The sequence below is a fragment of the Protopterus annectens genome, chromosome 1.part1 (genome assembly GCF_019279795.1).
Source record: "Protopterus annectens isolate FY-2018-M chromosome 1.part1, PAN1.0, whole genome shotgun sequence".
Taxonomy (NCBI): domain Eukaryota; kingdom Metazoa; phylum Chordata; order Ceratodontiformes; family Protopteridae; genus Protopterus; species Protopterus annectens.
The window spans coordinates 1,047,849,887-1,047,871,481 of NC_056726.1; the positions used below are offsets into that span (position 1 = coordinate 1,047,849,887).

The following is a 21,595-nucleotide window of genomic DNA, read 5'->3' on the forward strand; positions in this document are numbered from 1 at the left end:
CAGATGCCTACTTCAGGGTCACATGTGCACATCAGCACTGCCAGGTTATGTTTTATACCATGCTTCATGACCACAGGACTTGTAACACACAACACAACCAGTTCAGACCACCCCTCCCATATCCAGGAACCACACTTGGCTTCCCTGGGAACAGTGTAGGATATGAAGGTGTTTACATACACCATTACAGTGGTTAACTTCAGGTACAGGAATATTGAGTGGGGGAATTATTCAAGCCTCAACAACATCACCATACAGCCACTACAATTTGTGCATCCATCTGCTATGGCAGAAACACTCACCACAGCCACAAGGGGGAATATATATTGGACCTGACCATCACCAACATGGGGACTCTTATGTTCCACACCAGAGGTAGACCACCATTGTTACTATCTGACCATAACCAACTTTCCCTGGACATCCATATCCCATCCCCACCCCCAGGCAAGGAAATCACTGCAAACAAAGTATTTATCAAAAGCAGACTTTGCAATTGTGAAGACTGGGGTGAATACTTCAAAGGACCCATGCTGGGGGATTATACAGGCCAATCTGCAGAATCCTTGACAAATGCATTCTATGAGCATCCGGAAGATTTGCATTGATCATGCTATCCCAAATAAAACCAAGACTCCTCCACAACAGGAGACCTGTCTGGTTTACACCAGCCATATATAAGCTGTACAACAGAAGGAGGGAGCTAATGCATTACAGAGCAATATCCCACAGAGGAGGACATCTCTGAACAGTATTGGCAAGACACTTCAATCCCTCAAAATCATCACTTGCAAGTGTTGACAGTGAAATTGTCCAGACACTACAGATAAGGCTCCCCTCAGTGTGGAATTGAATCCCAATTAATGTTAGACATAACCCCTCACCAACCCTCTTCCAGCATACTCCAGACACATGGATGTGACATTGCAAATTCAACCCCTGGGATCTCCACTGTGTCCCTGCTGATGGAGGCACATCACACTAGCCTTAAATGGTGCCTTCTGTGACCTACTTTACTTTACTCAGCAAGATTCCTCTTGAAGAGAGTCAATGAGGGACTCCCTGGCTAACCTGGACTTGGAGTTTACTCAAGTGTGGAGGGAGCTTCTGGGTTATGGATCAATCACTACAGCAGGTCCTATTTATGTCAGTGATGAGGTTCAGGTCTCTCATGTGCATAGCTCACTGGCATTCAGATTTTACAAGGTGCAGCATGTGCATTGATTCCAGCTTGGACATGGCTTTATACATCAGGCACAGATTGCCTCTGGGCAGGCAGTATGGCACTGTGTGGAGCTGCAGTTTGTTTAATCAGGCAACACATGGCATCTGTTAGAGCCCTTTGATCCTCCTGGTGGGGTACTTCTGGGGTCTTTCCAGTTGCTGGAGGTGTCTGCTAAGGTACATCCCACAAGGGCCATTGTACTCAATTGTGTGCCTGATGCAGGATGACTGAAGAGGCACGATGACCTTTCCCTGATCTCGATGTGAATGCCTGCATGATTAGGTGAGTATATGATATGTTTCTCTAACCACTACGGCCACATGGTTGTCAAATGCAAGATTTCTATCAACTTGTGTCTCCAGGTGTCTTATTACTTCTAAAGTACTTAATGGGTTAACACCTATGTGGTAATTGGTGGGCATTTACTGTTTAACCAAAGGGGATGACTATACACTTTTCTGCATTTAGCTTGATGGCATGACTCCAGCACCAGTTGTCTGTTTCTATGAGGCCCTTTTGTAGGATGCTTGTGTCAGCTGGAGGGTCAGATATGGTGCCCAGTTTGTAGTCATCTGCAAACTTGTTCAGACACAGTCCTTCCATGTTGGCCTGTACCTCTGGGAAATATATACCAAACAAGGGAGGTCCCAGGACCGAGCATTGTGGCATGCCAGTTGTAGCTGGTTTGGAGTCTGACATGGCTGCAGAATTTCTGACCATGTCAGTTCTGTCCTTGAGCTGGTTTGCAACCCACTGACATAGGGGTTTATATTTAAGCTGGTGAGCTTATCTATAATGAACAAGTGGGGTATTGTATGGAAGTCTTTTGCAAGGTCCAGATAGGCTGTGTGGACAACATTCCCCTCATCAATGGCCTTGGTGACTGTTTCAAATGAATCAACCATGTTTAAGGGGCAGGATCTGCCCTTAAGAAAGCCACACTGGGTAGGGTCCAGTGTCTGTAGGTCCCCAATATCTTTATTTCTGAGGTCCATGATGATCCTTTCCATAGCTTTGCAGACTAAGCTAGTCAGGATTCTGGGGTGATAGTTTGCAGTATCCATTCAGGCACCACCTTTGTGGAGAGGGACCACTGTTGCTGTACACTGCTCTTTGGGTACATATCCTGTGGTAAGGCTGAGATTGAGCAGTAGATTTATTTGGTGTTCCATTCTTCTTGGAGTTCATGTTGGACACAGCCCAGGACACCATCTGGTACCATTGATGTTGTGTATTTTGCTTTGGAGACGCTGGCTGTTACCTGAGCATCTGCAATGTCAGGGGGCCAACACCCTGCTGGGATAGATATTTGGGCATTTGGTGAGGGGGGGGATTTTGCACTGAACCTGTCAGGTTGGATGTTGGCAATGTGTGTGGGTTTGGTGTATTGTTTGTAATTTTGGACTAATTCTGAGCATATCTGTGAATTCCCACCAAGGTTCCTACCATCAGTTAAGAAAGCCTTATGATTATCCTTAGTGTCCTGTACAATTTGTATCTTCATAGGTTCATAGGTTCATACTAGGCTATCTGCCCTAGGGCATTTATAAGCCTAGCCAGAGTGTGTGTGGCTTTCGCCACCCCTTGGAATAAGAATATTATGCCCATTTAGGGTTTAGTTTACTGTGCCTCTGTCTAGTAGTGACACAGAGATGACCCCCGGTGTAAACCTACAATCTCCCATCCACTCGTCAAGATTTCTCTTGAAGAGAGTCAGTGAGGGGCTCTGCCTAACATGGACTGGGATTCTGTTCCAGAGTGTAGAGAGCCTCTGGGTTATGAATCTCTCCCTCCAGCACATCCTATTTATTTCTGTGTTGAGGTTCACATCTCTCGCTCTCGTGGCTCTGATGGATTTGGATTTTCTGAGGTAGAGCATGTCCATTAATTCCGGACTGGACATGGCCTTGTACGTCAGGCATAGATCACCTCTGAGTAGGCAGTATGTGACTGAATAGAGCTGGAGTTTCTTCAGCCGGGCAGCATATGACATATGTTTGAGACCCTTTATCCTCTTGGTGAGGTACTTTTGGGGTCTTTCTAACTGCTGCAGGTGTCGGGTAAGGTACATCCTAAATGGGGCAATGTACTCAATTATGGGCCTGATAAGAGAAGAGTATAGGGGCACAATGACCTCTCTTGATCTAGATGGGAATCCTTTCATGATAAAGTGGGCAGTATAGAAGGTCTTCCTAACCACCTTGGCAATGTGAGTGTCAAATGAGAGGTTACTGTCAACTTGGGTCTCTAGGTCCCGGATTACTTCTTCCATACTTAATGGATTACCACCTATGTGATAATTTGTGGGTACCTTGTTTTTCCCAAAGGGTATGACTATAAATTTTTTGACGTTCAGTTTAAGGCCATGGCTCTGGTACCAGTTATCCATTTCTATGAGGCCTTTCTGAAGGATGCTTGTGTCCGCTGGAGTATCAATTATGGCGCACAGTTTGCAGTCATCTGTGAACTTTGTCAGCCACAATCCTCCTATGTTTGCTTGCACCTCGGAAAAATAAATGCCGAACAAGAGGGGTCCCAGGACAGAGCCCTGTGGGACACCGCTTGTGACTGGCTTAGAGTCTGACATGGCTCCAGCAATTCTGACCTTGTGGATTCTGTCCTTGAGCCAGTTTGCAACCCATCTTATGACATATGGGTTTACATTTGAGCTGGTGAACTTGTCTATGATGCCTGAGTGGGGTATTGTGTCAAAGGCTTTTGCAAGGTCAGGGTAGGCGGTGTGAACTGCCTTACCTTCATCAATGGCCTTAGTGACTGTTTCAAAAAAGTCAACCAGGTCCAAAAGGCAGGATCTGCCCTTGACAAAGCCGAGCTGGGTAGGATCCAGTGTCTGTAGGTCCCCAATGTCTTTGTTTATGAGTTCCATAATGATCCTCTCCATAGCTTTGCAGACCAGGCTTGTCAAGCTTATGGGGCGGTAATTTCCAGGGTCCGTAGAAGCACCTCCTTTGTGGAGTGGGACCACTGTTGCTGTACGCCATTCTTTGGGTACGTATACTGTAGTAAGGCTGTGATTAAACAGCAGCCTTATGTGCGGGTTTAGTTCCTCTTGGAGTTCATGTAGCACGCAACCCGGGACACCGCCTGGTCCCATTGATGCTGTGTTTTTAGCTTTGGAGAGGGCGGCTCTCACCTGGGCATCTGAGATGTTAGGGAGGCTACACTCTGCTGGGATAGATATTTCTCCTTTTGGGGGGGGGGAGAAATCTGCACTGAACCTGTCTGCCAGAATGTTGGCAATGTCTGTGGGTTCAGTGTATTTTGTGTCATTTTGGACTAACTCTGAGCATATCTGTGAGTTTCCATCCAGGTTTCTAACATAAGTAAAGAAGGCCTTGTGATTGTCTTTTGTGATTTTTATCTCAAAGTTGGCCTTGGATGATTTTATGAGTGATCGTATTTTTTTGCTAGGACTGATCAGAGATGCCTACCCTTTTAGGGATTTTGCTCTGTCATGTAGTAGCTTCCTCCTGTTGTAAAGTTTGTTAATGGCTGGGGTCCACCAGACAGGACGTCTGCCTTTGGGGGAATGGGTCTTGGTTTTATTTGGGATTGCATGATCCACGCATTCTTGAAGGTGTCCATAGAAAGCATTTATAAAGGATTCAGCGGTGTGGGCTGTGGTTTCCACTGGCCCAGGGGCCTTGAAGGATACCACTTCAGTCTTAAGAAGTGTGAAGTAGGCTTTTGAAAAATTCTTCACTTTGGTCTTTTGTGCAGGGGGTGGGGGCGGGATGTGGATTTCCAGTGAGATTAATTTATGGTCTGATCTCACCAATGAGGGGTATACTTCCGGTGTGGAGCATTGTGTCCCCATGTTTGTGATGATCAGGTCTAGTATATTATCTCCTCTTGTGGGAGTGGTGACTAGTTGTTCCATAGCATTTGAGTTTATGAATTCTAGGAACCTTTGGCCTAGGGTGTTGGGGCTTGAGTAATGCCCCCAGTCTATGTTTGGGTAGTTGAAGTCTCTCAATATGATGGTATTTGGAGAGACATTCATACTCTACAGTGTCTTCAGGAAGGCTGAGTGGGGGTCCTGAGTTTGAGAGAGTGGCCTGTAGCATGCTACAAACTGTAGGGCAGTTTTGCCTATGGTTAGTTGCACATGGATGGTCTCCGATGCTTTGTGCATTGCCACTAACCTGGAGGTGTGTGTATCTTTGATGAATATGGATACTCCCCCTCCTTTTGTGGTTCAGTCCAAGTTTTGGGGCCGAAAAGCATGATATGAGGTATAACCTGGTAGTGCTGTAGTGCTCTCAGGAGCCTTGAACCAGGTTTCAGTCACTGCACAGAAATTGATGTTCTCCATACTGTGGAGGGCCTCGAGAGTGTGCATCTTGAGGTTTAGACTTCTGGCGTTGAGCAGCATTACCCTTAGTTTTTTCCACTTGTGTTTTCTAGGGAGGTGGGTTTGTCTTTTGAGCCTTGCCTAAAAATGGCACTATTGGGGTGGCAAGAGCCTTGGCCAATATCCAGAAGCCCAGGGGTGACAGGTGCAAGCCATCCCTTGCGAAGCAGCGTGGCTTGTCAAGCATGTCATCCTAAGCAGACAGACATTGGATCCCCTTAGAATGACACCAGTAATTGAGCCAATTATTAAAGCTGATCATTTTGTCTTTGTACTGTGGCATCATTCTTGGTGAGGGTAAGATGCTGCTCAGGGTCAGGGTCATACCGGCCTGGGCTACATAATCAGAGAGCTCCTCTATGTCTCTTTTCATGTAGTCCAGGGAGGTACGTCTCAGGTCATTCACACCGGCATGGACAATGACCGAGTCATATTTGTACTTGCTTTGGAGTGACCTGAGTGCTTGTGTTATGTGGCAGATTCTAGCACCCAACAGGCAGCTTACTGTAACCTTTTTCTTGTTCAGTCTGGTGAGCGGGACATCACTGTGTCTGACTATGGAGTCACCTATTACAAGTGTATCAGGCATGTTGTTTGGCCTTAAGGGCTGTGACTGTTTGGCACACTGACTTTGTGAACTATGTGTTGCATGTGCTATGTTTTGAGGTAGTAGTTGCTTGGTTGCCTGCTTTGAAGGCCTCTGTTGTTTTGGTAGATTTTTAATTACAGCATCCGAGTATGTTTTTGTGTGTTTATGTGTTTGGTTTGCAGTTGTGGTAGGTCTATGTGAGACTGGGTTTGTGGTGTGTGTGGTTACCTTCTCCTCCTGACTGGTTTTGCTAGTACTGAGTTGAGAGAGCTCAGCCTCCAGTTTGGCTATATAGTTGCATCTCTCACATATATTTGTATTTGTTGGGAGGAGGAGGGGGTTGTCTGTGTACATGAGGCAGTTGTAACATTGCCTCAAGATTCCCAGATTCAACATCTTGTAGCTGGCCTTAGAGGATTTTATGTGTGGCTATAGTTTTTTGCCATAATACTGATCAGAGATTACTTTCCTTTTTGGGTTTTGCTCTTTCATGTAGTAGCTTCCTCCTTCTCTTGCATGGTTTGGTAATGGTTGGGGTCCACCAAGCTGGATGCCTGTGTGTATGGGATTGGGTCTTGGTTTTATTTGGGATTGCATAATCCATGCATTCCTGAATGTGTTCATAGAATGCATTTATAAAGGGTTCTGAGGTCTGGCCCATATTTTCCACAGGCACAAGGCCTTTAATGGATTCCACCTCAGTTTGGAGGAGTGCAACATTTGCTTTACACATGTTTTTCACTGTGGTTTTCTGCCCAGGGACTGGGGTCAGGATGTGAATATCCAGTGAGATTACTCTATGGTCTGATCTTACCAGTGAGGGATACACTTCTTGTCTTGGGCATAGAGTACCCATGTTGCTGATTATCACATCCAGTATGCTTACCCCTCTTGGGGGAGTGGTAAGTTGTTCCATAGCATTTTGGTTTATGAATTCTAGGAACCTTTGGCCTAGGGTGTTGGAGCTAGAACAATGCTCACAGTCTATGTTTGAGTATTTTCAGTCGCACAATATAATGTTGTTTGGAGAGACCTTGATATTTTCATGTGTTCTCAAGTAGGCCAAGTGCAGTTCCTGGAGTTAGGAGGGTGGTCTGTAGCAGGCTACAAACTGGGAGTCAGTTTTAGCCACTGTTACTTGCCCGTGGATAGTCCATGCTGCTTCTTGCTGTGGCACCAACTTGGGGGTGTGGTTATCCTTGACAATTATTGATAGTCACCCTCCTTTTGTAGTTTGTTCCATGTTTTGGGGCTATAAAGCATGGTATGAGGTGTAACCTGGTAGTGTTAGGGTGCTCTTGTGAGCCTTGAACCAGGTTTCTGTTACAGAACAGATATCAACATTCTCCATGCTGAGGGGAGTTTGGACTGCATGCATCTTGCAGTTTAGACTTCTGGCATTGGGTAGCATTACTTCTAGGTTCTTATTCCTTGTGATACCTATGGAGGTGGGTTTGTGTTTTGAGCCTTACCTATTTAAGGCACTATGGGGGTGACAACAGCCTTTGCCAGTATCCAAAAGGCCAGGGGTGATAGGTGCAAGCCATCCTTAGTGGGTGGAGCATCGTATCTTGCTCAGCATGTCATCCCAGGCTGACAGGCATTGGATCCCCTTTGACTAACAGCAATACTTAAGCCAATTATTGTAATTGATCATCTTGTCTTCATATTGTGGCATCATGCTTGGTGAGGGTAGGATGTTAGTCAGGGTCATCAAGTTTGCATATACTACATGGTGTTACATTGCTTAACACATGGCAATCATGCCTCAGGTGGTGCTGCAGGGCTGTCTATGTTGGATGCACATACCACACTCCCTGTACATGTTTGAAAGCAGGTTGTGTCAACTTAGGCATCCCTTTTACTATATGTGTGAGTCAGAGAGAGGTATCACTTCCAGGGTTCCTACTGAGCCAGGGTATGTGCTATGCATTGCCTTTTTGCCAAGGCCAAGGCATACTGGGCATGCCTCCTTCTACCTACTGGGGCAGGCTCAGGTTGTTCCTCCTCCGAGTCACGCTCTGCCTGTGATGGCCTTGGCAATGGTGGGGGGCTGTTTGGCCCAGCCCTATGCTGGTACTGCTGCAGCTGTTTTCACAGAATCATATTATGTAGCATAGCACATACCATGACAATTCGGGTACATGTAGTTGGTGAGTACTGCAAGGCTCCACCAGATGTGTCCAGGCACCGGAACCGTGACTTGAGCAACCCAAACACACGCTCGATTACATTTTGTGTTTGTGCATGTGCCTCATTATGGAGTTCTTGTTCAGGTGTGTGTGCATTTCTGATGGGTGTCATCAGCCACGGCTCCAGTGCATAGCCAGCATCCCCCACTAAGTGACCATGTGGGATGTCCCCATTGGCAAATGTCTGGTACAGCAGCGTCAAATGCCAGATATGGGAATCATGGTAGCTTCCAGGGCAGCCAGCACACACATTCATTATTATGCCCTGGGCATCACACACAACCTGGCAGTTGATGGAGGGGAAGCTCTTGCAGTTAATGTAGGCCCTACCCCGCTCACCAGCTGGTGCTTTGATGCGTATATGCGTGCAGTCTATTGCACCCACTACCTCAGGGTATTCTGCTATTTGCTGGAAGAGATGCATATTGCTGGCCAATACATCACGGGAATTGGGGAAATATACATAATCACCGACATGTGCTGACATGACATCCAGGAACTGGTGCAGTACCCTGGATGCTGATGCATGTGATATCCCCATCATATCACCAGTTGGTCTCTGGAAGGTACCTGCTGCTAGTATTCTTAGGCCAACACATACCTTGGTTTCCACTGGGATGAGTTCCCCTCTGTTTGTTCTGTGTGTGAGGCGTGGCCTGCACAGCTCAACAATTTGCTGTAGGAGGTCTCTGTCCACTCTATAGCTCTCCACTATCTCCAGCTCATGTAACCCCTGGTAGGTGACCCTAGGCCTGTACACTCTTCTCCGTCTCCTTACTGTGGGTTGTCCAGCAGCATTTGCATAGTCACCACCCTCAGCATGTTGCATATGTCTCCTTATAACAGCTATGGCAGCCCCTAGCATTTTTGGTCTGAGTGAAGCTTTTTCAGTTTTCACTTCTAATAGCGTACTCCTGTGTTGCAGTGTTTCTTGGGAGAAACATACTGCACTGTTGTTTGCAGAGTTTTAAGTGCTGGACTGGGCTACTGTTCTGCCTGTGTAATTGCCTGCTTATGATTGTTTTCACCTGCTAGCTCTGCCACTATTCCCTGCTAGCTTCCTACTATTTCTTCTGCTTCCTTTTTTCCTTTCTGTTTCCTTAGGGGGGAGCGACGCGCATACAAGCGAAAACACGCTCACAGCAGGTAACACGCGTGCGCACATGCTTAGATGGACTAGAATCTGCTTATTCAGGTTAAAACACGCGCACAGCAGCGCAAACAAGTTTACAGGTCTTTAAACAGGCTTCTACATGCTTACTCTGCCTTAAACGTGTGCACTCACGCTTACACGCTCTCTATCTTATTCGCACCTCTTAGCACGCACACGCGTGCATGCACACCCAGCAAGAAACTTTGGTGTTATCCATAGCATACACCTTCCATTTCTTGGCTTTCCCATGCCTACTTGTTGACACACCTCCTTCCATGATGTGTGACTGACATCTTTCACATGCCACTGTGCTCTAATGTGCTTCATTTCTTTCATACATACCCCCCTGTGATGTCACCTATCTCCTACTCTGTTACTCCCCCTTATCCTACTCCTACACTCCAGGGAATGTGCTCATTTGCTATGTGACAGTGTGATTCACTATCCTAACACTCATTTACATAGGATTGCCTACTAATGCTTAGTTACATGTCTTACACTCAGCTTCCCCCCTTAGCAACCCCTACTCGGTGGCCATGTTGTTTTCAGGCTGCTATTCCCTTACATTGTAAATTCATGTGTTGCATAATTTAAATTTTTATTTTTCTGTTTTTACAGCACAGCCCATTTGCAAGGCACTGCGTTACGTTTAAACATTTTTATTTAATTTTTCATGGGGGTACGTTGCCAGTGGCCACATATTTGGCCATTGGCATGCTGCTTAAAACATATGCAACCTTTATTTGGAGCTGACAAGGCTCCATTGTGTTATTTGCAGAACGGTGAGTACATTTCTGCAGATAACATGGCTCTTTCACGGACAGGTTTCTGCTTCCTGGATCACTAAATTACCTCATTTGCATGCCTTTCGGCTGCAAGTGAGGTAATTAGCATATCCACGCCCTGTCCGTGTAAGAGACATTTTAGGAACTCTCTTACACGCCCCTACAGGCTGTTCCTGGATCGCTATGGCTGCATGGAGTCTTACACTACTCTTAGACTCCGTGCAAGCCATAGTGAATCCTGCCCATTATCTCCTTTCTAAATTCATGGATACCAGAAATTCTAAATCTTAATGAAGGCTTGTCATTTGACATAGAAAGGGCACATCGTGCTTTGGGAAATAGAATTTCAGCATCATCCTCTTCTTCTGCCTGTATGCCACCAAGATCAATTATAATAACATTTTTATCCTTTATGGACAAAGAACTGGTGCTAAAAACAGCATGGAGGAAAAGTCCAATAAAATATAATCAACATCTAATAAGATTTGACAATGACTACTCCACTAAAGTTCTTGAACAGAGGAAAAAGGCACGGCCACTAATAAAAATTCTGAAACAGAATAATATCAAAGCTCAAATAGCCTTCCCTGCAAAGATAAGGATACAGTACCTAAGTGAGATGAGAAACTTCAACACTCTGGAAGAAGCCTTTCAATTCATCAAACATTATAACATTATAACCATCCTAGAAGAAATGGAATGGACATCCCCATCACTGATGAGATCCACTGTAAAAACTAGTTGGACTGATGTCAAAAAGAAGAAACAGAAAACTGAAACTAAACTACCTACTTCGGTGAAGTCTCTCAAAGTATCAACTGATACTTAATAACTAAAAGACTTTTAAATGGACTAAACATGTTACATAACATTCATTTTCATACATATGAGTAATACTAGAGTAAAAGAAAAACGTATGTGCTTCTATTACCTCATATTAAATTTATAAATCTAAGTTATATTTTAACTAAGCAATCTATTTCTAATATTGTCATCCTTCTCACCTTGCTTTATGCCTCATTATCTATCTTTATATATATATATTTACCCTATTTATCTATTTATTTAGATTTCTTTTTCTCTATATAATATTTGTTAATTATAAGTATACCTGTAGTTAGTTTTTAGTCTAGTAGTACTTCACTTGCAAAGTATTATTTCATAGTTATGTGGTAATTAATTAATTATTTCATGCTTATTTTGTTATATAGTATATTTAACCTAATTACTATTAATGATTGATAGATTTTCCTATTGCTTTGTTGTGACCTAGACAATGAGTGAGATTTCCCTTAGTGGTGATGTAATGGTGTATAGATGTTGTAATATCCTTTGAACATTATTGCTGTTGGGTATCTAGTTTTTCAAAGGCTTTCTGCTCTAGAGTGGAAACGAACTGTTATATAGATGTTGTCTCGCTGGAATAGACTAGAGGACTCTCTGTCTAACCTGGGTGAAGTTTGAGTGTTTTTAATGTGGAGGGGAGTTCGTTCTTGGCCCTGGCTGCATTGGAGTGAAGTGACGAGTTAGCATGTTGGTGTTTGTCTGTCGACTGGGGATCTCCGGTTTGGCTTGTATGATTGATATTTTATATTCCTTTGGGTTAACAAGATATGCTGCAGGCTATGGATGAAGTCCCCTGAAGGACTGTTGGATGGGTGAGTCTAGCATTCAGCAAAATGTAGTCTGCGAGGTTTACAAAAGGTTTTTTTTATTTTGTACTGAAGAGGAAACATTGCTGTGAAATCGGGGAATTGTCCGTGTTTGGTGAGGTGAAAGAGAGGTGATTGTGTTTTTGGCTTTAGTTTCACTGTTTAAATGGAACCAGATGCTTAAGGCAACTGTTGGTTGATTTCTGAGTCAGAAGGTGTGTGTAGTGTCTGGTGCAGAAGCTCTTGGAAGGCGCTCTTCGTGCCTTATTTAAATAAAAGCTGATAGGGAATGAGTAAATGTTTTAAAACATAGATTTTTTTCTCTCAGGAAACAGTTTGAGTGTGGAAAATCACTCTCGAGAAGGTAAAAAGCTTTTAAAATCTCTAGCTCTCACGAGCTATGTATACAGTTATGTACGTATTTAGCTATTGAATATTTAATGTAGCTATAGCAACATATGAGAGCTGATGTGATTGGACACCAGTATGTGTATTCTGTAAGAATCCTGATCGCTTATAGTAACAAAACGGGCTGAACAGCTGTTCATGATTTTACATTTATTTAGGTACAGAAACTTAACATAGTATGTTTGAAGCATTTTTGTAGAAGTAAACATGAAATCTAAGTATCTAGTCTATTAGAAACACATGAAACTCTTGTATATAAAAGTGTTCTGTTATATTAATGTGTGAATACATCTACATATACATCTCTAGGAAAACTTTACACACAACTTTAATATCAGCTGACATAATAAGAGCAAGATTTAAATATTTTGATATGGATTATTTGATCAGTCCTTTTAATATGTAGAATAATATATATTTTCTTTGTCTGTTGGATTTAGGATATGATAATCATCAGTAATAGCTATTATATGTTACAAGTTTGTCTGACAAAAGTGTTAAATAACTAATGAGTTGAAATGAAGTATTTACTGTATATCTTGAAAATGTGTGCTTCGAACAAGTTCAGAAAATTGAATATTCATTATTACAGATGTTATGTTTATTTGATTAGTTACTAATTATGTATGTATGTGTATGTATGTGTATATATATGTATCTATCTACATATATATATATATATGTATAGGTATGTGTGTATATATTGATATATATAAACATTTACTTCTGTTGCTGAATGATAAATCATATAAAATATTTTAATAGACTCCTATACCATTTAAGATTGTATATTTGGAGCTCTAATGAATGAAAAAAGGAAGTTAGTGGGATAGTTCACCAGATGTACCTATCTGATGGACTAGGAATGTATTTCATTCCATGGTGGGCAAGTTTTAATGTACAAACTAGTTTAGTGTTATTTTTCTCTTTCATTTTTATGTTATTAATTATTTTCACCAAGCCTGACTTAATTCTATTTGATTATATTAAAGTTAACATCTTACACAGAGATAGATGGATATTTACAAATTAATATTTTTCTTTTTATTATATGTAGAGGAGATGATTTCAGGAAAATATATTGACATTTTAAATACTTCTTTAAAATAACTTGGCATGGATATCACATTACTATCTTTAAACATAAATGGATTAAATAATCCAAATAAATGATCTAACTTACTAAGATATTTAAACATAAATAAACCCCAATTAATCTTTTTACAGGAAACTCATTTCAAAATTAATGATAATTTTAGTTGGAATCCAAGTGATTACAGGACTTTAGCATGCAAAAGGGGAGTAATAATCTTATGGAGAAATAATTCCTTAAACCTTGAAATAGTATATAAATATATTGATAATCAATGGCTTATAGCTATAGTCATACTGAAGTTGAATAACAGGTTATGGACATTAGCTAACTTATACTGGTTTCCTGGTATTGGGACAGGAACAGTTAAAAAACATCTAGACCAAATCATAAACATTTCCAGAGGGAATCTAATAATAGGAGGGGATTTTAATTGTCTAACTGACACTTCTCAAACTACCAACAAAAAATCTCCACGTTTAACAGCTACTGAAAAAATACTAAAAAAATGGATGGAGTCATTAAAATTGATAGATATCTTTAATGTTATTGATAATAACTCCTTGACATTCTCTCATCAAGATTATAGGTTTGGTACTCGAACCAGAATAGACAAACTTTTTATATCACAAGATCTTCAATCCAAAATTACTTCTTTTTCAATAATCCCATGCCCTTTATCAGATCACAATTCACTAGTCCTTAAAGTACAAGTAGATTTTAAACCACTATCATTCATTTCTAGAATACCTTCATACATTACAAAAATTAAAGAATTTAAACAATAGTGAAAGAACTAAATTTCTATCTAGATATAAACTATAAGATATAAACTATAATTCAGAAGTAAATATAGTAATGGTATGGGATTCATTAAAAGCTTATATTTATGGAAGAGTGATTGGCTGGTATAAAAATAAACTCAAAGAATGGGAATCTGAACTACAAGAATTACAAAGGAAACACATTATATAAATCAAAAAATCACTCTAATACAATGGAGAACAAGAAGGAAATAGAAGAAGTAAATAAAAAATATATTGATATTTTAAGTCATAAAACTAATTTAGCCATAGAAAGGTTAAAAATAAACGCTTATGCTACTTCTCCGAAACACCTACATAACTTATCTGTCAAAGTCAAAATGCAATCCAAATCCAATTCTATTGTTAATATTCTACATGACAAAAGACATAAGAAGGTCTCGGAAATAGGAGATATATTAGGCACATTCAAATCTTATTACAGTAATCATTATAAAGATACATATAATACAACTGACCATTCCTTGTTAGGAAATATGATCTCTAATATTAAATCAATACCTGATAGTTTACAAAGAAATTTACAAAAACCTATTACACTCAAAGAAGTTGCAGATAAAATTAAAGATAGTAAATCTGGTAAATCTGCTGGAAGGGATGATTTAATTTCAGAAAATTACAAATTATTTCCCAAAAATATAATCACCTTGCTACATAAGACATTAATTGAGATTCAAACCCATGTAATTATTCCCCCTTCATGGAAATACTCTCTAATTATACCCATTTTAAAGGAAAACAAGGATGCTAGCCTTTGCAGCTCATATAGACCAATTTCACTACTAAATAATGATTATACAATTTCTATGTCCATACTGGTAAATAGAATAAAAAATCAATTAAATGAAATCATTAATGATGACCAGACTGTATTTATTCAGAATAGACATACACATGATAACATTAAAAGAATATTGACTTTAATAGATTATCTAAATAAAGAAAATATAGAAGCCTTGATAATAGGACTGGATATTGAAAAAGCATTTGATTCCTTAAATTGGGACTATCTGATTAAAATCCTTGAAGCTTATAAATTCCCGCTTTCCTTCATCACATTTATTAAAAAAGTATAAAAAATAATTTAGCCTATGTCAAATTAAGACCCTTTACTTCAGAATCTATACAAATTATGAAAGGTACTAAACAGGGATGCCCAATGTCACCCATTTTATTTTCACTGGCTATTGAACTATTGGCTATACTAATATGAAACAATCCAAAGATAAAAGGACTAAATATATTCGACCAATATAACTCTAAGATCATGCTCTTTGCTGATGATGTAATTCTCACTCTATTGAACTCAAAAGAGACCTTAGATGAACTAGATATTCTATTAGAGAAATTTAAGATTTCAAGTCTTTGCTGTAATAATCAAAAGTCTAAATATCTATTATTAAATAAAAAAAGGACATACAAGTAGATAAGAATAGTGTCATAGGAATGCAAGCTACAAAAATAAAATACCTAGGGATAGATCTATATGATAATATACAAGATATAATACAAAATAATTATAAAAGGATTATTGAGATAATAGATTCTCTAGTGAATAAATATAATAATCTGTTTCTAGTCTTGGAAGATAGACTTCAATTGATTAAAATGGTTCTTCGCCCTAAAATTTTATATGTAGTCCAAGCTATTTTGTTAATTCCAGAGAGATCTTATCTTAAGAAAATAACATCAACACTACTAAGATTCTTATGGTACCCTAAAAGAAACAGAATTGCTTATGCATATCATATAAGACAATGGGATCAGGGAGGAATAAATTTCCCAGACACTGAATCATATATAAATGCTACATTACTCAAAACTGTGATTGAATGGATTAACCCTAATTACACATCCAACTGGAAAAAATTGCATACAATCATTCTATTAAATGAAAATAAACTTACTAAAAACATTACTATTATAGATATGAATAATATACTATGGTATTCATTGTATATAAATCTACAATACAATATATCTAAACCAACAAAGACATTTGTAATAAAGCATTTATATGATTATTTTAGAAAGTTTATAAATATGAACATGGAATTAAAGATCTGGTTTCCAACATTAATCCCCTTCAGCATTACAAAAAGTTTTCCAGATAGAATTCATAAAGAAGTATTTATGCACTGGGAACAGAAAAAACGAATTTGTTACCTCTATTGTATAAAAAAATCAAAAAGTTCTGGATATACAATATATGATGCCAACTTATGAATTAAACTCTAATGAATGGTTAATGATTCAGAATATATTGACATTCTCCAAGGATCTATGTAGAGTATTAAATAATGTGTCATACTCATGTTCACCTAAGTTTATAAGTAGATTGTTTGAAATTATTTATAATAATGAAAATATGAAGAATGGAACTTCTTACTTATACAACTTAATAACAAACTACAAAACAGCACCTAAAACTACATATTGGCAATTTATTACTAGAGGAAATTCAATTCAATTAACCCCAGAAAATAAGTCAAATATACTACTTTCAGTAAAATTAACCTACAGTTTTCAGTATTGGAGAATATTTACCTGGAAATTCCTACATAGATCCTTCTTGACTCCTGATAAAATTTCAAAATTCAATTCTTCTTGTAATGGTGTATGCTGGAGATGTCAACAGATTGTTAAAGCTGACTGGTCTCATATTTTTTATGAATGTAAAAAAATTAAACCCTTTTGGGAAAATATTAATAACTTCTTACAGGCTATTTACACAGATAAATTTGTCTTGACCAAAGCTTTAATTTTATTGAATATATCTGAAGAGGTTTATCAAAAAAGAACTAATCTTTATGTTTTATGGACAATATTAGCTATAGCTAGGGGACTGCGGTGGTGGTGCTGCGGTAGCGTTGTCGCCTCACAGTAAGACATTGTCCTATTTGATTCTCAGTTAGAGCATCTTCTGTGTGGTGACATGCATGAATGGGCGTACCTTCGTTGAAGGCTGTGCATCAGGGCTGGCAACTCGGCACATAAAAATCTACTGCCAATCATTAGCGGACCAGAGTTCCGCTGTGGCGACCCCTAACCGGGAAAAGCCGAAAGACACAACAACATTAGCTATAGCTAGGAAATGCATAACAAAGAGGTGGAAGTCTACCATAGTACCTGGAAGAGAAGAATTTCTATGCTTATTAAAGAAGACAGTGTTGATGGAAGTTAAAACCAAAGAATTAAGATTGTTTCCAATGCCATTAACTAATAATCCTTGGAGAAAAGTTCTGTCATTGGTTGATACTCTACAAATGGATCTAATCTCTTCTTAAAGAAATCATTCTTAAGTTAAATATCTTTATTTTGTTTAATTTGCTATCATTCATTTATTCATGTCAGGCTGTATGCAAATATGTACATAGTTTAACTTCATAGTTATTATGATTCTACATTGTAAAAGTATTTATTATTGTTGACTAATAATCAAAATAAAAAAATTCAGAGTAAAAAAAAATAGCTGTCTTTGAAGTCTGTACAATACTTCACTTCTTCAAATCATTCATTTTTCAGTTCAGATTATATTTTGTCAAAACGGCAACAATATTTCAAGGGCACAATTAATATTTAGATTGCTATTTCAAATGAATAACTTAGTTGCCAAATAAATTAGTATAGAGTGTATGGTTAGTGCAGATATAACATGTTGCAAAAAGTAATATGTATCGTTTCGTGTGCTCTAGAGACTGGCATTTGCGAGTGACATATATAATGTAGCATTTAAAGAGCAGATAGCTTATGGATTCAGGTTATTGAAGTAAGTTATGCTTATTAATCAGGCAGTTTCATTTAAGTTCACAGGTAATTTGGGGACATTTCAGTTGAGTTTCCAGGAGTGTGTAATCCAATGTGGGCAATTTATAAAGTATATATAGGTTGTCCTATTAAGTTATCTAATTTATCCTTCCTTAGGTTATAATTCAATTTAATAGCTAAACAACATTACGTTTTTGTTATTTGTTATCTGTGAGGCTAAATGTGCTTCACAGATTCACAAAGTCCATAGAAACCGCTGCAGTAGTTTTCTGTTGCCATAACAATTCAAATATAGTGGTTCCTAATCACTGAGTGTTAAAAAAACTGAAATAGCTCACAAGGCTAGTAGCATGTAAAAAAAGCTTCACTTCACACAAGCAGCAGTACATTTTCCCTCCTTTATATATTTTGTTAATACTGAAGGAAATAATTTAACTGGCAGGATTTATATAAACAAAACATTTCAGAGTTAATCACTAACATGTCCTGTAACCCATTAAGCATAACAGTGTCCACCATCAATCTAATAACTATTGCAATAACATCTATTTGAGTCCACATTTCCTCATAAACATGAGTCACAATTCATTAAACAAAGCAGAGTCTAGCATCTGTCTAATAAACATTATAAAGACATATAATAGTAATGTCCAAGCTCTTTAATCTTTCTGATATAGCAAAATGTTGACAATAAGCTATTATAACTGGAAGACTAAAACATTTCAATTCTTCCTTATGTGTATACATTTCTACTTATACTGTAGTGTCAAGAACTGTCTTTGAAATCTATGCATTACTTCACTTCTTTCAACTAATTCATTTTTCAGTTCAGATTATATTTTGTCAAAATGTCAATAGCATTTCAAGGACACATTTAATATTTAAACTGATATTTTAAATAAATAGCTATATATAACCACGGTGGTGCAGCGGTAGCATTGCCGCCGCACAGCAAGAGGTTCTCCCATTTGATTCTCGGCTGGAGTGCTTTCTGTGTGGAGTCTGCATGTCCTCCCCATGTTCGAGTGGCACTCAAAAGATGTGCATGAATGGGCATGCCTTCGTTGAAGGTTGGGTGCCGAGCTGGCACCTCGGCTCCCTGAAAATCTACTGCCAATCATTAGAGGACCAGAGGTCCACTGTGGTGACCCCTAACCGGGAAAAGCCAAAGGAACAACAACATTTTAAATGAATAGCTATCAGTTGCCAAGTGAGTTAGTACAGAGTGTGAGGGAACTGCAAAGATAACATGTTGCAAAAAGTAATATGTATCTTTTCGTGTGCTCTAGAGACTGTCAGTTTCAAGTAACATATAAAATGTAACCTTTACAGTGCAGACAGCATCTGAAGTCAGCATGTTAAACTGAGTAATACTTTTTAATCAAGCAGCTACATTAACGTGTACATGTTGTTTGGGGACATTTCAGTTATGTTTCCAGGAATGTGTAGTCCGATGTGGATAAATCATAAAAATTTACAGATAGTCCTATTATGTATTTATTCTACCTTGCTTAGGTTGTATTTCATTTTAATAACTAAACAACATTATTTTTTCTTGTTATTAGTTACCTGAGAGGCTAAATGCATTTTGCAGGTTCACAGTGCCCTTAGAAACTGCTGCAGTTGTTTTCTGTTACTATGGCAATGAAATAGTTCATGAGGCAAATAGAATGTAAAGAAAGCTTCACTTCTCTTAACCAACAGTACATTTTTCCCCTCCTTTTTTATATATATTTGTTAATATTAAAAGGAAATAATTCAAAGGACATATGTACATAGACGGAACATTTCAGAGTTAATCGCAAGCATGTCCCCAACCCAATAAGCATAATAGTGTCTATCATTAATGTAATAACTATTGTAATAACAATTAAGTTCACTTTTCCAATTAATCTGCCTTATAACTAGATTATTTTAGACTATTATTTCTTTGTGTAGGTAATGAGTTATTAAATATATACAGACTATATTAGTATAGTATATAGAAGGGAATTTAGAAAGGGAGACAAGATGCAGTTAAAAACAAATAATGAGAAAGAGAGAAGAGATAGAAAAAATAAAGAAAATTAAGAGAAAATACACATAAACTACGCATGTTGATTAACAATGTAAATACTTTATGTGCTATATAACCTTCCTTCTGTGAAAGAAAAGTACCCTGTTTTACATACCTGAGGTAATGTGAAAACTCTCATGTGTCATCTTTTTTCAAAAAATATAGATCCAGTAGTTAGATACCTTTGTTTAAAAATTTCAAGCAGTAAAATTGGTCTTTTAAAGCAATGTTAAAACAATGCGTATCATAGTAGATGCTTTGAGAGATTTGGCTGTAACAGTATCAGTCTTTTGTTTTTTTCTTTTTGACATCTGTCCAGACATTTTGTTTCTTTTGTTTTTGTGAGAGAAGGTGGCATCCAATCCATATCTTCTGGTAAAGAAATCACATTATTAATTTTAATAAATGAACAGGCTTCCTCTAAGTCATTATATGTCATCTTATTGGCATACAGTATTCTTATCTTAGCTGGATATGCAAGTTGTGCCTTGATGTTATTTTGTTTCAGAAACTTTATCATTGGCCACACTTTTTTCCTTTGTTCCATTATTCGAGATGAATAGTCGTTATCAAATCTTATCAGGCTCTGTTTATATTTTAGAGGTGCCTTCCTCCAAGCAGATCTTAAAATCAGTTCCTTGTCCAAGTATGAAAGAAATTTGATAATTATTGACCTAGTAGGAGACTTTGAGTTAGTGACAGGTTTCCCAAGAGCTCTGTGTGCCCTTTCAATGCCAAAGGAAAGTCCTTCTTTTACATTTAAAAAGTCATTGATCCAGCTTGATAAAAAGAAAATGATATCCTCACCTTCTGTGTTTTCAGGTAATCCGAAAATCCTGATGTTATTTCTCCTCTCCTCATTTTCCAAGTCATCTACTTTATTAATCAGCCAAATGTTTTGCTTAAGAAGCAGTTCTTTCTGTTTCCTCTTCCTTAATTCTTCTTTCTAAGTCATTTAATGAAACCTCTATTCCTGTTATCTTTGTCTGGTGTTGTAGCATTTCCTTGAGAGTGTCAACCTGTTTTTGACTGCTTGTTTCAAGATTTTCCAGGTTCTCTTTAAAATCATCCATCTTCAAAGACAGCTCCTGCAGGGTAGATGTCATCTGTTGTAGTTCCTTCTGTAAGGCAGCATCCTGGTAAGAATTCCTTGAGTTGCTCATTTTAACTAGTGAATATAGTTCCAAGCTTTTTGACAGGAAATTATTTGTAAAACTTCACCAAAGTTTCTAATTATGTAAATTAGTCCTTTATCTATAATATTTTATACTTTGAAGAAAAAAAAAAGAATATTGTTTCCTGTCTTATTTAATTAGCTATATGGAGCTCTAAAAAAACTGCTGCTTTCAGTTAGCCATTCAGGCTCTGCCCCCCCCTTATTAGTTTAGTAGATGGGAATCATTACTTTATTTCAGATGGAAATGGAGAGAAAAATGAGATGCAAAATAGCTTGTCGATTTTCTGAGTGTCTGACA

General features: G+C 38.5%; 1 protein-coding gene across 2 annotated transcripts in view; it reads right to left on the reverse strand.

Moving 5' to 3' along the window:
- The window catches only part of LOC122808848, a 769,817-nt gene that overhangs the window by 594,365 nt on the left and 153,857 nt on the right, over positions 1 to 21,595 (reverse strand). The gene's annotated exons all lie outside the window — the stretch shown is intronic.